This window comes from Colobus angolensis, unplaced genomic scaffold (genome assembly GCF_000951035.1).
Source record: "Colobus angolensis palliatus isolate OR3802 unplaced genomic scaffold, Cang.pa_1.0 Scaffold229, whole genome shotgun sequence".
NCBI lineage: Eukaryota > Metazoa > Chordata > Mammalia > Primates > Cercopithecidae > Colobus > Colobus angolensis.
In genome coordinates, this window is record NW_012115477.1 from 1,497,148 (window position 1) to 1,511,773 (window position 14,626).

General features: G+C 35.7%; 1 protein-coding gene across 2 annotated transcripts in view; it reads left to right on the forward strand.

Annotated features, from left to right (window-relative positions):
• The window catches only part of HDAC9 (histone deacetylase 9), a 921,220-nt gene that overhangs the window by 808,019 nt on the left and 98,575 nt on the right, over positions 1-14,626 (forward strand). The gene's annotated exons all lie outside the window — the stretch shown is intronic.

The following is a 14,626-nucleotide window of genomic DNA, read 5'->3' on the forward strand; positions in this document are numbered from 1 at the left end:
AGTCTTTATGATAGACACCACCTTTTACATGTGTCCAGTAAACTTGGGTGAGACATTTGAAAATGATTCAGATGGTGTTTATTGCTCTGTCAGATTCATGTTTCTGTAGAAATTTGCTTTTAAGAAAAACAAAGTTAAAGTGTTTCCTTTGGTGGACATGACAGCACGTTTCAGAAATTGTATGCTTTTCAGGAGACCTGTTTTGCATTTAAAGGCAGAAGTGATAGGGCTTCTGTTTAAAATGTGCTGCATGACTTGAGAGGTCATGAGTCTAGAAAAGCTACTATGCTTTTCCAAGGAGAATGGAAGTTCCATTGTACATGGGATAAAAATAGCTATTTCTTAATAATATTATGCACTTCCAGGTTTGAAAACAAAAGTGTAATTCCCCTTGCTCAGAGCCTCTGTATGTGTCTATGGGCAACTCTCATAATCCCTGCTCGTCTTCTGTTGTGTTGCAAAGTTGAACTTTTTGGCTGTGTTCCTTAGCAACTGGACACCATGTGAAGAAATAAATTTTATGTTACAGTGCATTTGAATAACACAACCTAATGGAATCTGGCTAGAAAGAGGATTTCTTTAAGAATAATGCCTTTGCTCTCTGAGTGGGAAAAAAAGGATATGTGTATATATATATATAGCTCACATATAAATGTACATTGGCACTAGGGGTGTCTATTTAAAAATAGAAGAAAAAAGTAAAATTACAAAAAGAATAGGCCCACAATGGTATATTTTAGGGAGAGTTGCAAAGCAGACAACAACAAAAAAACCCAAATATTTTAAGTGGGAGAGATGAGTTTGGAGCAAATGTGCTGTGTTAATTTAAAAAGAATCAAAGAAATAGCATCATGCCAACCTTTGTTTTTAGTTGGCTTCTCATGTGAAAGAGTTTTCTGCACTCTAATTGTTCCAGTAACATTGTTAGGTAGTAACTATTTTTAACATGTATTATTTACCCAGGATTCTTTGTGCCTTGTTGTCTATTAAAAACATATTAAAACAGGAAACTCCACAAAGACAAACAAAGCAAAATAATTCATGATTTTGGCAAAATTGAATAGAGAGGTGTTTGCTCTGATTAAATATCTGTATGACCTTTTTAAAATTATTATTATTATCCATGGAACTCCACTCAATGGAAGTCAGTCTTTCCATCACAGATAAACCTCACTTGTAGGTCAAAACTAGTAAATAGTTGTCTAAATAAACAAAGAAAAAGAGAGTTTGTACATTAAGTTGAGATAAACCCCAAAAATACAAAATACCTCATGAAGAAAGAAGGAACCCTAGAAAAGGTGTTCCTTGCCATTAAATCTAAGAATCTCACTCAGAAGAGAGGAGTGTCTATGTTTAAGTCTTTCTCCTTGCCACAGGGAAAGGTTGCAACAAGACTATTTGTCAGAACTAGTTAAAGGGATTGATCATTTTGTTCCCTTGTGTCTTCATTTTTGGCCAAGTCAAGTTCAAATCTCAAATGCAACCTTGAGAATAGTCTCATGGTTTCTTCTGGTCATTAGGCATAGGAGACATGAGTTCTACCACTTCTAGGTTTAGTATGGTACAATAACATCTTCAATATATTTTTTACCCATTTACATATATCTTTATCCATTTGAGAGGAAGCTCTTCATTGTGTTCCATCTCTGAATCAGTTTGTCTAGAATGCCTCCAACTCCCCTCCCGTCGTTCCCGGTCCCTCCATACCCATTTCTTCCCTTGTGTATGTTTCCTACTCAAGAACCATATGCTTTCTGCTAGGTGCCTATTTCCTAAGAAAAGCAAGCAGACATAAGTTTTAAGTGATATAATACTTGACCTTTTGTGTATTTGCAGTTTAATAAGGAAAAAAATATACAATGAGAAGAGAGGTCCTTAGAATCTAAACAGACTAGTTGAAACTCTTCACATATCTTATGGATGAGGCAAGTAATTTATTTAAAAATCTGAAATAACTGGGGTTAAAATCAAACTTCTTATCCTGAATTGTAGTTAGGTGAAATTGCTTGAGGCATTTTCTGTATTTTTTCCATTAAAAAGAAAATGTTTCATAAAATGCATGAGAACAGATTTTTTTTTTTTTTGAGATGGAGTTTCACTCTTGTTGCCCAGGCTGGAGTGCAATGGGATGATCTCAGCTCACTGCAGCCTCTGCCTCCTGGGTTCAAGCAGTTCCCCTGCTTCAGCCTCCCTAGTAGCTGGGATTACAGGCATGTACCACCATGCCTGACTAATTTTGTATTTTTTGGAAAGGCAGAGTTTCGTCATGTTGGTCAGGCTGGTCTTGAACTCCTGATGCCAGGTGATCCACCTGCCTTGGCCTCCCAAAGTGTTGGGATTACAGGCATGAGCCATCATGCCCAGATGAGAATAGAGAATTTGGATGCACACTACAGAGACCATATTAGTGCCCATGACCCTTAATCCCCCAAACATAGTCTATGACAGACATTGACTAGTTTTGTGATACTGAAGTGAAAAACAGCAAAGCCTCACATCTAGGCAACTGTATATATTATCTCATGGAAGCCTGAGTTGGCCAGCTATACTTTCTAGAGATGCTGCCACAGCAAGTGGGTAGAAGCTGGGATTACTAGATAGCTCAATAGTTGTTCCCTAAAGGATTCCCCACCTGGTATCTTTGTTTGCTTTCTAACCATCTGGCAGATGCATTCATATTGTTTTGGTCCAAAAGTTCTGGACAGGCAATTAACACTGGACTTTCACCGTCTTATTCAGGAAGTCATCCTTCACTGTGGGAGTAGGGTGATCCCAAAATGAAGTTAGAAATGGGCTAGATTCTAAAGTAAAAAGTAGGAAGAAGATACACAACCAAGTTCCTCTCCCTGTGTTTTCCAGTTCTAGCAAAACTCATTCCTGCTCCAAGTAGAATATTTGATAATTATAGAGAGTGGTTTTGAGGATGCTATCCATGTCAGAGATGCTAAAATTATATTTTCTTAGCACATTGAATCAGTCTTTTAAAATAGTTTTGTTTGCTATCTCTGAAAGGAAAAGAGAAATGAAGTAGAAGTAACTAGGGTTTTTGTTTGTTTTTAAACATTAGTTACCTGATTGAAAAATAATAATAAAAGGTTGGAGTAATCACCAATATCTCAGTCCAAATATAGAGGTGATTTAAAATTAAAGGTAATTCCTTTCACTAGTGATGTTTTACTTTCCTCCTCTTTTCTCCTCTCCTTTCTTGAGATATTAAGTGGTTTCTGTTATGAAACTACAAAACTTTTAGCATTGGTTTCTGCTGAAGTTTTAATAAACAATCTGAATTACTTATTTAGTATCAGTGCTGCTCCTTAAGGACCAAGGCTAAATCCCAACCTGAAATGACTAGATAGCTTTTTAACCTGCCCTAAACCCAGCATCAAAGTTTACCTTGAAGTTATCAGTTTATCTTTCTAATATGCTGATTCAGATATAATTGTCTTCAGGTTACAACTTAATCAGGTTGTCATGACAACTAAGTGCTATATTCAAACAATGAAATTAATTCACCATATACTAGCACCCCCTGGCTTTATAGTGTTGTTAACATTTTAAAAAAAGGTTATTTGGTTTAAATTCATTTTGCCACAACACATATTTTTCCTCCCTTTCAACACATATAAGCGTTCGCTACTTTTGTTGGTGTCAGGCCATGAATTCATATGTTCAAATTGTTTTTGTCATGTGAACAAGAATATGGTTTTCCTTTGGAATTATGCAAAAGTCATTGTGAGATGATAGCCACATCTGATAAAAAGTATGTTCCTTTTATAAACATGTGAAATACATTCCTTTAATAAACACTTTATAGTCCTTGAGACAGAAACCATTTCTGTCCGCAGGTATACAGGGTTATTTTGACAAGTAAATCAATAAATGTGATTCATCACATAAACAGAACTAAAGACAAAAACCACACGAGTATCTCAATAGACACAGAAAAGGCTTTCGATAAAATTCAACACCCCTTCTTGGTAAAAACTCTCAATAAACTAGGTGTTGAAGGAACATACCTCAAAATAATAAGACCCATCTATGCCAAACCCACAGCCAACATTATATTGAATGGGCAAAAGTTGGAAGCATTCCCCTTGAAAACTGGCATAAGACAAAGATGCCTTCTCTCAACCACTCCTATTCAACATAGTTTAGAAGTCCTAGCCAGAGCAGTCAGGCAAGAGAAGGAAATAAAGTTCATTCAAATAGGAGGAGAGGAAGTCAAACTCCCTGTTTGCAGACAACATGATTCTGTATTTAGAATACCCCACAGTCTTGGCCCAAAAGCTCCTTCGGCTGATAAACAACTTCATCAAACTTTCAGGATACAAAATTAATGCACAAAAGTCAGTAGCAATCCTACACACCAACAACAGTTAAGCCTAGAGCCAAATTAGAAAGGCAATCCCATTCACAACTGTCACAAAAAGACTAAAACACCTAGGAATACAACTAATCAGGGAAGTGAAACATCTCTACAATGAGAATTACAAAACACTGCTCAAAGAAATCAGAGGAAACATAAATAAATGGAAAATCATCCCATGGTCATAGACAGGAAAAATCAATATAATTAAAATGGCTATACTGCCCAAAGCAATTTACAGATTCAATGCTATTTTTATCAAACTACCAACGACATTCTTCCCAGAACTAGAAGAAAACTATTTTAAAATCCATGTGGAACCAAAAAAAGAGCCCAAAGAGCCAAGGCAATCCTAAGCAAAAAGAGCATAACTGGAGGCATCATGTTACCCAACTTCAAACTATACTTCAGGGCTACAGTAGCCAAAACAGCATGGTACTGGTACAAAAACAGGCACATAGACTAATGGAACAGAATAGAGAACCCAGAAATAAGACCACACACCTATGACTAACTGATCTTTGACAAAACTGCCAGAAACAAGCAGTGGGGAGAAGGCTCCCTATTCAATAAATGGTACTGAGATAACTCACTTGCCATATGCAGAAGACTGAAGCTGGACCCCTTCCCTACACCATACACAAAAATCAACTCAAGATGGATTAAGGACTTAAATGTAAAACCCCAAACTATAAAAACCCTAGAAGATATCCTAGGCAATACCATCCTGGACATAGAAATTGGTAAAGATTTTGTGACAAAGACACAAAAGCAATCCCAACAGAAGCAAAAATTGACAAGTGAGATCTTATTAAGCTAAAGAGCCTTTGCACAGCAAAAGAAACTATCAACAGAGTTAACAGAAAGCCTACAGAATGGGAGAAAATTTTTGCAAACGATGCATCTGACAAAGGTCTAATATCCAGCATCTATAAGGAACTTAAATTTACAAGCGAAAAACAACCCCATTAAAAAGTGGGGAAATGACATGAACAGACATTTTTCAAAAGAAAACATACATGCAGCCAACAAGCATATGAAAAAACACTCAAATCACTGATCACTAGAGAAATGCAATCAAAACCACAATGAGATACCATCTCACACAGGTCAGAATGGCTATTATGAAAAAGTAAAAAAATAACAGGGACTGGCAAGGTTGTGGAGAAAAAGGAACACTTAGACACTGTTGGTACGAGTGTAAATTAGTTCAGCCATTGTGGAAAGCAGTGTGGCAATTCCTCAAAGAGCTAAAAGTAAAACTACCATTTGACCCAGCAATCCCATTACTGGATATATACCTAGAGGAATATAAATCATTTGACCACAAAGACACATGCTCGCAAATGTTCACCACAGCACTATTCACAATAGCAATGACATGGAATCAACCTAAGAGTCCATCAATGATTGACTGGACAAAGAAAATGTGGTACATATACACCATACTATGCAGCCATAAAAAAGAACAAGCTCATGTCGTTTGTGGAATCATAGATGGAGCTGGAGGCTGTTATCCTCAGCAAACTAATGCCAGAATGTAAAACCAAATACCGTGTGTTCTCACTTTCAAGTGGGAGCTAAATGATGAACTCCTGAACGCAAAGAAGGAAATAACAGATACTGGGGTCTCCTTGAGGAAGGAGGGTGGAAGGAGGAAAAGGAGCTGAAAAGATAACTATTGGGCTTAATTCCTGAGTAATGAAATAAGCTGTACAATAAAATCCTGTGACATGAATTTACCTATGTAACAAACCTTCACATGTACCCCTGAATGTAAAAGTTAAAAAAAAAATTTTAAGTGATTTAAAAAAGAATAGTTAATAGCTGCCAGGGGGAAGATCAAGTAACAAACCTTAGAGTCTTGAATTGCCATCTTTTTTTTAAATAGAAAATTGTACTTCTTTTTAGTATATTCTGATTCCCTTTCCCCCACTGAGTGCCTGTTTAACAGTGACAAAGCACAACTTGGGAGAAGATACCTGTATAAATGAATTTCGACTTAACAGTGAGTTATTCTTAGGGAAGTACAAAGATTCCTTGATTAGTCAGTCAATGATCCAAAAATAAGACTCTAAAATCCTGAGTGCTCATCCAATGAACAAATGCCAAGAAACAAACTTGTGATAAATACACAAGGCCATGTTGTCTACTTTGTCTGCTAACAGTGTATGTACATGCTTCATCCCAGGTGCCTCAGGAAGTTTTATCTAACTACGAATTCTGAAAAAGCACTTTGATTTTAACTCCAGTTATTACAGATGATAAGACAAATTAGTTTCCTCATCTATGAGACATATGAAGTTTTTTAGATAGCCTTGATTACAATCTGTTTGGATTCTAAGATCCTCTCTTCTCGATGGATATTTTTTCTTTATCAAGGTGCAGATACTCAACAAAAAGTCATATATGGGTATGTAGCTCAAATAACCTCAATTTTTCCATTTCTTGTGTCCACAGAGTTGCATATAGATTGAGCCAGAACTAAGTGTGTTTTGATGAAGCTGACTGCTTTTTTTTCTTGTTCTTTTTTACTAATGACTCTATACCTATCTTAAAATGTTCATGGCTCTCCTAAGTGTCTAATTGTTTCTACATTACCAAAATCTATAAAGAACCTGATCATACTTACTTAAATGCTTCACTAATTACCTGATTATGGACTTTAAATGTAAGTGTATTTCAGCTAACGTTATGGTTGTAATACTTCTGTAACTATTCAGAATGTAGTAGTTCTGTTTAGCAGTTGTATCTTATTACTTACCAGTAATCAGGGACTCAATGCCGTGTCTTCTCATAACGGCATTTCAGGCCACAGCAAACAGGTATGGAGAAAAGGAGTGTCTAGAAGTCACCTACCCACCAGGTACCACTTCATGAAGGGTCAACCTTAAACTTGAAGTGCTTCATTTCTTTTAGGTTAGAGTGAACACAGGGGAATACTATGCAGCATTGATTCTTCAAAGCTTTGTCACATCCAGCTACCATCAGATTAACCTCTTTCATCCGCTTCTGTGCTGTGTTTCAAAAACTGGCCTAGTGCCTGGAACAATAGTCTAAATAGCATTTTTTAAAATGAGTAAAGCTAAAAAGAATCCATGATTTTTTTTAAGTAAGTCAGATGATTTCTTCTACTATATTCGAAGTTTCTTGAAATAGGAGTTCATAAGTTTTTTTTTTGTTTTTTGCCATTGCTATCCTCCCCATCGCTGCCATTTCTTTCTGAGTTTTGAATCACATATTTCTGTGTCCTATAATATTTCCTTATATCAGTAGGCCTTGGGCAAAAGTGCTGAGACACAGCTGTTAACACCTGCTGGAATATAATTGGTGAGAAACTCATTTAATCTCTGCTCAGAAAAGCAGGACAGTGGGAGCTGATAGAATCCTTTAATTATTAAACTTGAAATAGACAGTAATAATTAAAGGAGAGTAAAACATACCTAATTTTGGTACCAGAAAATATATGTCCAGATCTCAACTATGTTTCTCACAAATTTTATAATCAAGTTGCTTTCCTAATCAGTTAAAAAAAAAAGTGAGTAGGGAAGGGAGATAATAATTTGACCTACAACCTATGTAATAAATGATCAGGTATTGTGAATTAATAGTTTTGAATTTTATTGTTCATATCATTTCAACAATTCTAAATATTCAGTTAAAGTCTGGGTGTTTAGATGATATATTTGAGCACAAAATATACAACACAAATTCTATAGCTTTTTTGAAGGTGTTTTAGACTCCTACTTGAAGAAAATGGAAGGAGGATGGGCAGACATCTTTGGAAGCAATGCAGGATTTTAGGTAAATAGTAAGTGTATTGTCCATTTAATTAAAAGTCAGGTTAGCAAAATAAGTGCCTGCATTTCACATTTCTATACCTGTTTGTATTCCTACTTTATAATAAATCCAGAGACAATTTAAAAAGTGATAATGTTTTTAAAAGAAAATAAAGCATTATTATTTTGTGATGAGGATACCTCAGTCACTGCTTGCCTAAAAGCTGTGCATTTTGTTATGATGTATTGACGTATGTTCTGCTCTTGACATATGAATATGCCAATGCAGAATAAGCAATCCAGCGGTTTTTTTTTTAACAATCGACTACAGTTTTAGTTAACTGACAGTTAACTATCTGAAACACATTTAAGAGTCAGAAAAAAACTTCTCAACAAAATACTACCAAACCAAATTCAAAAACACATTACAAGGGTCATTCACCATGATCAAGTGAGATTTATCTATGGGATGCAAAGATGATTCAACATAGGCAAATCCACGAATGTGTTATACTTGATTAACAGTATGATGGACAAAAGCTATATGATCACTTCAATATATGCAGAAAAGGCATTCAACAAATTCAATGTCCTTTTATAATGAAAACTCTCAACGAATTAGGTATGGAAGGAATGTACCTCAACACAATAAAAGCCATAGATGATAAGGCTATAAATATATCATACGCAATGGTGAAAAAATAAAAGTTTTTTTCCTAAGATCAGGAACAAGATAAGAATGCTCACTCTCACCACCTCTATTCAACACACTAATGAAAGTTCTACTGAAATAAATTAGACAAGAAAAATAAATGAAGGACATCTAAATAGGAAAGGAAGAAGTTAAACTGTCTCTGTTTCCAAATGACATGATTTTACATATTGAAAATCCAGAAGACACCAGCAAAACAAAAAATAAACAAACAAAAAACCGGTAAAACCAATAACTGAATACAGTAAACTTGCAGATTATAATATTAACATACAAAAATCAGTATCATTTCTGTATACTAACAGTGACCTATCTGAAAATGATTAAGGAAATAATCCCATGTACAATAGCTACAAAAGGGAAGAAATGCAAAAACCTTAGGAATACATTTAACCAAGGAGGTGAAAGATCTCCACACTGAAAGCTATAAAATGTTGATGAAAAACATCAAAGAAGATGTAAGTAAGTGGAGAGATAGCCCCTCTTCATAAATTGGAAGCATTAATGTTGTTAAAGTCTGCATACTACCCAAAGCGATCTTCAGATTCAGTTCTATCTCTATCAAATTACCAATGACGTTTTTTCACAGAAATAGCAAAATCAACCCAAAACTTTGTGCAGAACCACAAAAGACCCCGAATACCCTAAGAGATCTTGATCAAAAAACACAAAGCTGGAGGTACCATACTTTCCAATGTTAACAGCTACTGCAAAACTATAGTAATAAAAGCATGACATTGGGGTAAAAACAGACACATAGACCAATGGAACAGAATAGAGGACCCAGAAACAAATCCACACCTCACGGTCAATTGATTTTTGACAAAGATGGCAAGAACACTCCGCGAAGAAAAGACAGTCTTTGATGATTGGTGCTGGGAAAACTAGATACCCAAAGGCAGAAGAATGAAATTAGACCCTCATCTTATACTGTGTAAAAAAAAAATCAACTCAAAGTGGAGTAAAGATTTATGTGTAAGACCTGAAAGTGTAACATTAATAGAAGAAAACATAGGGGGAAAGATCTGTGGCTATAGTTACGTCTATAAACAATGCTGAAGTGAACATCCTTTTACAAGTCTCCCTCTGCATGTGTGTTAAAGTTGCCTTAGGCTAATGTTTTTAGTCAGTTAGGGCTTCTGTTTCTTTTCTAGTATGTAGCATTTGAAAATATGAAGGGAGGCAACAAAAGAAGGAAAGAATGTCTTCGACCTTCCTTACCTGTTCGTCAAACCTGAGTCTATGTCCCTGTTTCTCCATATACACACACACATCCACACAACAAACCTCTCCTCCTCTCTTTACTGCTTTGTACTCTGTTTATGTCACCTCTTCTGTTCCCTTTAAAATTGGCAAAAAGGGTGGTTCTGTATACCCATATTCTTCAAGTTTAATCCAAACTTTAGGGGAAAAGCAGGCCAGAAGTCATGTAGTAGATATGTAAAATATCATTTTGAGGTGTTTTCAAGCAATTCTTTGGGAGTTACAATTTAAATAAAAAAGATGACTTTCTACTCAAAACAAATGGCTTGGTTAAGTTATCAAGGACTATGGAGGGCAATGTGGTCATAAGTGTGAAAGCACAACCTGGTTGTCCAGCAGAAAAAGTCATAATTCTGGCCTGGGCCTCAGAATTATCATAGGAATGCCACCTAAGCTCTTGAAGATTATATTCTTGACTGAAAAGGGAACATTAATTTCATCCTGGCTGTGTTGTTATTGTTGATGATAGAATTATAATACCTGCCGGTGATGTTGAATGTTTCCTATGTGCTAGGCACTGTGCTCTGTGGCACTATGCCTCGACGCTTCTCTGCACTTTCTTATTTTGCTTTCATGATTAAATGAGATAATATATAAATAGTACCTTTTTGTATTTTTGTATTAATATCTTTTTAAAATTTTCTTATCCCTCTGAAATCATTATAAAACTTTACAACCATTTAAATTTCTAATTTTAGAAGTAACAGAAAAATTAAGTAATTGTGCTTAAGTCACAGAGATGAAGACTAACAAAACTGCAACCTGATCTTGTGTCTCTAGACTTCCACTTTAATTTATTTTCATTAGGTTTAATGGGTTATTAAAAAATCTCAAGTAAATATGTGCACACTTTTTAATTACTATGGAAGCTTCTCTGAATTGTGAAAATATTTTTCAAAAAGAAAATTTTTCCAACAATGACTTTTTTATTTGAATAAAATTTTTCAGGTCAGAAAAGTAAGCTTTATAATATATTAGCAGTTTACAGACCACGTGTCCTATTTTTCACGGACCATTTTTCACAAGAATGAGTCAAGGACTTACTCTTTGACTCAAAATTCCTGCAAACCCGTAGTATGTCTCTTTGTTATATTCTCAAGCAAGTACATAGCTTCCTGCAATGACAGGGGAAGTGAATTTGCAAGACATTTATGATTGCATGTAATAGAGTTCACTCCTATATATTTAACAGCTAACATAAAAAAAATGGCTAATTAAGAAGAAGGCAACCTTGTCAGGATATAAAAACACAAATTTGAGAATGATTTTATTTTTAAATTACAACCAAAAGATTTATTGGAGTGAATGAGTGCCCCATGTTCATTATTACTCTGCATTCACTGTCTTGCTCACTTGCCTATTTCCTCATACCACATAATAACTCAGATACCAAATTGTAGAAGATTATTTTCCACCTGGAGTGTTTAGTTACTGATGCTGTGAAACAATCCTTCGGCTGGGACGACTACTACTTAACTTTGAAGAACAAAGTTACTATAACTGTACCGTAACTGGGGCCAGATCAACATTGCTTACGAAAAGAAAATATGTAAGCAGAGTTTGCCCCAGTGGAAGATGCCAGCTACAACTAATGTGTGCTGTATTCCATTAATACTAAGATACACTTTTTCATATTTTGACATGTCTGAAATTGGAATGTCTCTCACACTTGATGCTATTTTATCATGAGATTGGGGCTGTTTTTTTTTTTTTTTATTTTCATAGTGGTATATAAAATAACGGTTACATTTATTTTGTGCCACAATTGATGGCATCTTAGATTCAATGGAAGATAATATTTTATTCTTTGAGATATTTGTGAAATCCCAGCCAATGGCCATACTAATCTAATAGCTTAGATTTCTATTTTATATTTTCTTTAGACTTCCAGTGATTGAATAGAATCCCAAATAAGCAAAAATTAAAATAACAAAATGAACAAAAAATATTGCCAGGGAGAAATTTTAAACAATAGTTGATTCTCTTACTGTGAGTTTGCTTTGAGCTCAGAAAAAAAAATGGTTCTTCCTTGGCCTGACATATCCATAACCATAGATTTTGACCCTTTATTATGATGATTGCTATAAGTAAAATAATTGGTTTGTGATTCATCTTACAAATCAAATCAATACAGAAAAGAATCAGTTGGTCAAATACTTTGTGAGGTAATGTCATGGCCTGGTGCCAGCAGTGTTAAGTGTATGGAATAGCATGTGACCAATAATCAGCTATTAACATGTGTGTGGTTGATAAAGTAATCAAGGAAATCATCGGGAATGGATATGCAGCTTCTCTCTATAGGAAGTTCTTCTCACACTACTGCCATGGGCTGGAGAATCACTATGGACTACCACAATTGTTTCCAAATTAGCAGGCACCTGGAGGGCCTGTTAGGCATGCTGAATTCCATATCCAGAATTTCTGACTTAGTAGGTCCGGAGAGGGGACTGCATTGGGATTTCCAACGAGCTCTCAGGTGATGCTGATACTCCTGATATAGGGACCACACTTTGAGAACCACTGGGCTAGTGATTGAAAGAAACGAAACAGGATTTGGGCTTGGTTGATCTGCAGTTTGAGTCTAATTGGCTACCAACTAACTTCTTTTTTTGTGTGTTTATGTTCTTATCTTTCTAGCAGAAATAGTACAAATCATGTCTGCTTTGGCTAAATATAGGGACGTTATGAGAATCAAATGAGGTAATGGACCTAAATAAAATGCTTTGCAAAATGTGACACTCTACATATAATAAGGTATAAACGATATCATCCCCACTAAATCTACTATTGTTTTCATACATATAAGCTGGGGTCAGAATTCATATGCCAAAATACATTTGCAATCTTATGTGAAAATTAATACTAAGTTATTTAGTTATTTTTAAATGTTTAACATAATTATTTTATATTTCTAAAAGCATTTGAAATATTTAGTTATTTTTGTTGGTTTTTATAGGAAGTGGCTAGGGTTCCACATATATTTTCTTCCTCTACCTAATCCCTTTCCAACTGAACCTCTAGACTTGTCCCATGTGACACCAAGATGCATGACCACAGATAAGTCATCAGGAGTTGCAGTGGTTCTCATACCAACAGCTCTTACAATTCCTCAGAATGAGAGCTATTTAGCCTCCTTTACCCAGCATTTCTCCCACATAGTTTCAGACCAAGAGTAACTTTTATGAACTCCCTATTTTCTCTTATCCCAGGTAACCTAACTGTTTGTTACTTGGTAAAGTGCCATAAATTCTGCCTGATCTTTCAGTATTAATAGAAAGAGCTCTATAGAAATGAACTTTCACTGGGCTGGGCGCGGTAGCTCACGCCTGTAATCCCAGCACTTTGGGAGGCCGAGGCGGGCAGATCACGAGGTTAGGAGACCATCCTGGCTAACATGGTGAAACCCCATCTCTACTAAAAATAAAAACAAAATAAATATTAGCCGGGCATGGTGGCGGGCACCTGTAGTCCCAGCTACTCGGAAGGCTGAGGCAGGAGAATGGCATGAACCTGGGAAGCAGAGCCTGTAGTGAGCCGAGATAGCACCACTGCACTCCAGCCTGGGCGACAGAGTGAGACTCCTTCCCAAAAAATAAAATAAAATGAAATAAGAAATGGGCTTTCACTGGATCTCAGGATTTGATACATTTTCAATAAACATATGAAAAATGATATAACAGAGATGTATAATTTTCTTCCAAGTTGTTCTTAAAATGCAAAACTTCTCTTAAAGAAGTGTCCTTATCCTATCGACCTCCCACCTTAACACTATCCCAAGATCTTAGTATCAGCTTGTTCCATAAGAAATTGTGTGGATCTAGCCAGATTAAAACTATTATTTCTCTCCTCCTATCATCTCTTTACAGTTTTAATGCGTGTAACTTTTTAATCTAAATGAGTCACCTTTGTAAAATATGTGTTTATTTTAATGATAGAAGTGAAACAGAAATGCCTAAGGTTATAAATATGAAATTTGTAAATGCTGGCTTTGATCGCTGCATGCTTTTGTAATGTTCAACCCTTTTTCAGGAGTGACTTTTTCTGGTCATATGTAACAATAGAGTGTATAGATAAGGTCTTAGGATTCCATGCTGTTTTCCTCTTTTCTCTGCCTTGGTGAAATTTGTCTATAAGCTGAAGAAATTACGTATTTCAGAAACTATTTTACCAAACAATTGACTATCTGTGGCATATCATTCCTCTGCTTTGTATTCTTTTCCTGCAACTACAATAATGCACACTTCTTACCACATGTGATGTCTATATACTCTCTACCCTACCCTATGGTCCTCTGCCATCCCTTTTTTCACTATTCTGCAGCCTGGAAAATCTTTCTGTCTCTCTAACAGACCAGGCTCACATCAGGGTCTTTGCATGAAAAGATCCTACTCAAAGGATCTCTTCTTCAGTGATAACCTGGCTATCTTCTCAGCTCAGATATCACCTTCCCAGGTCAATTTTCCTGAGCAGTGTACCCACCCTCCATCATGATCCGTCACTTTCCCT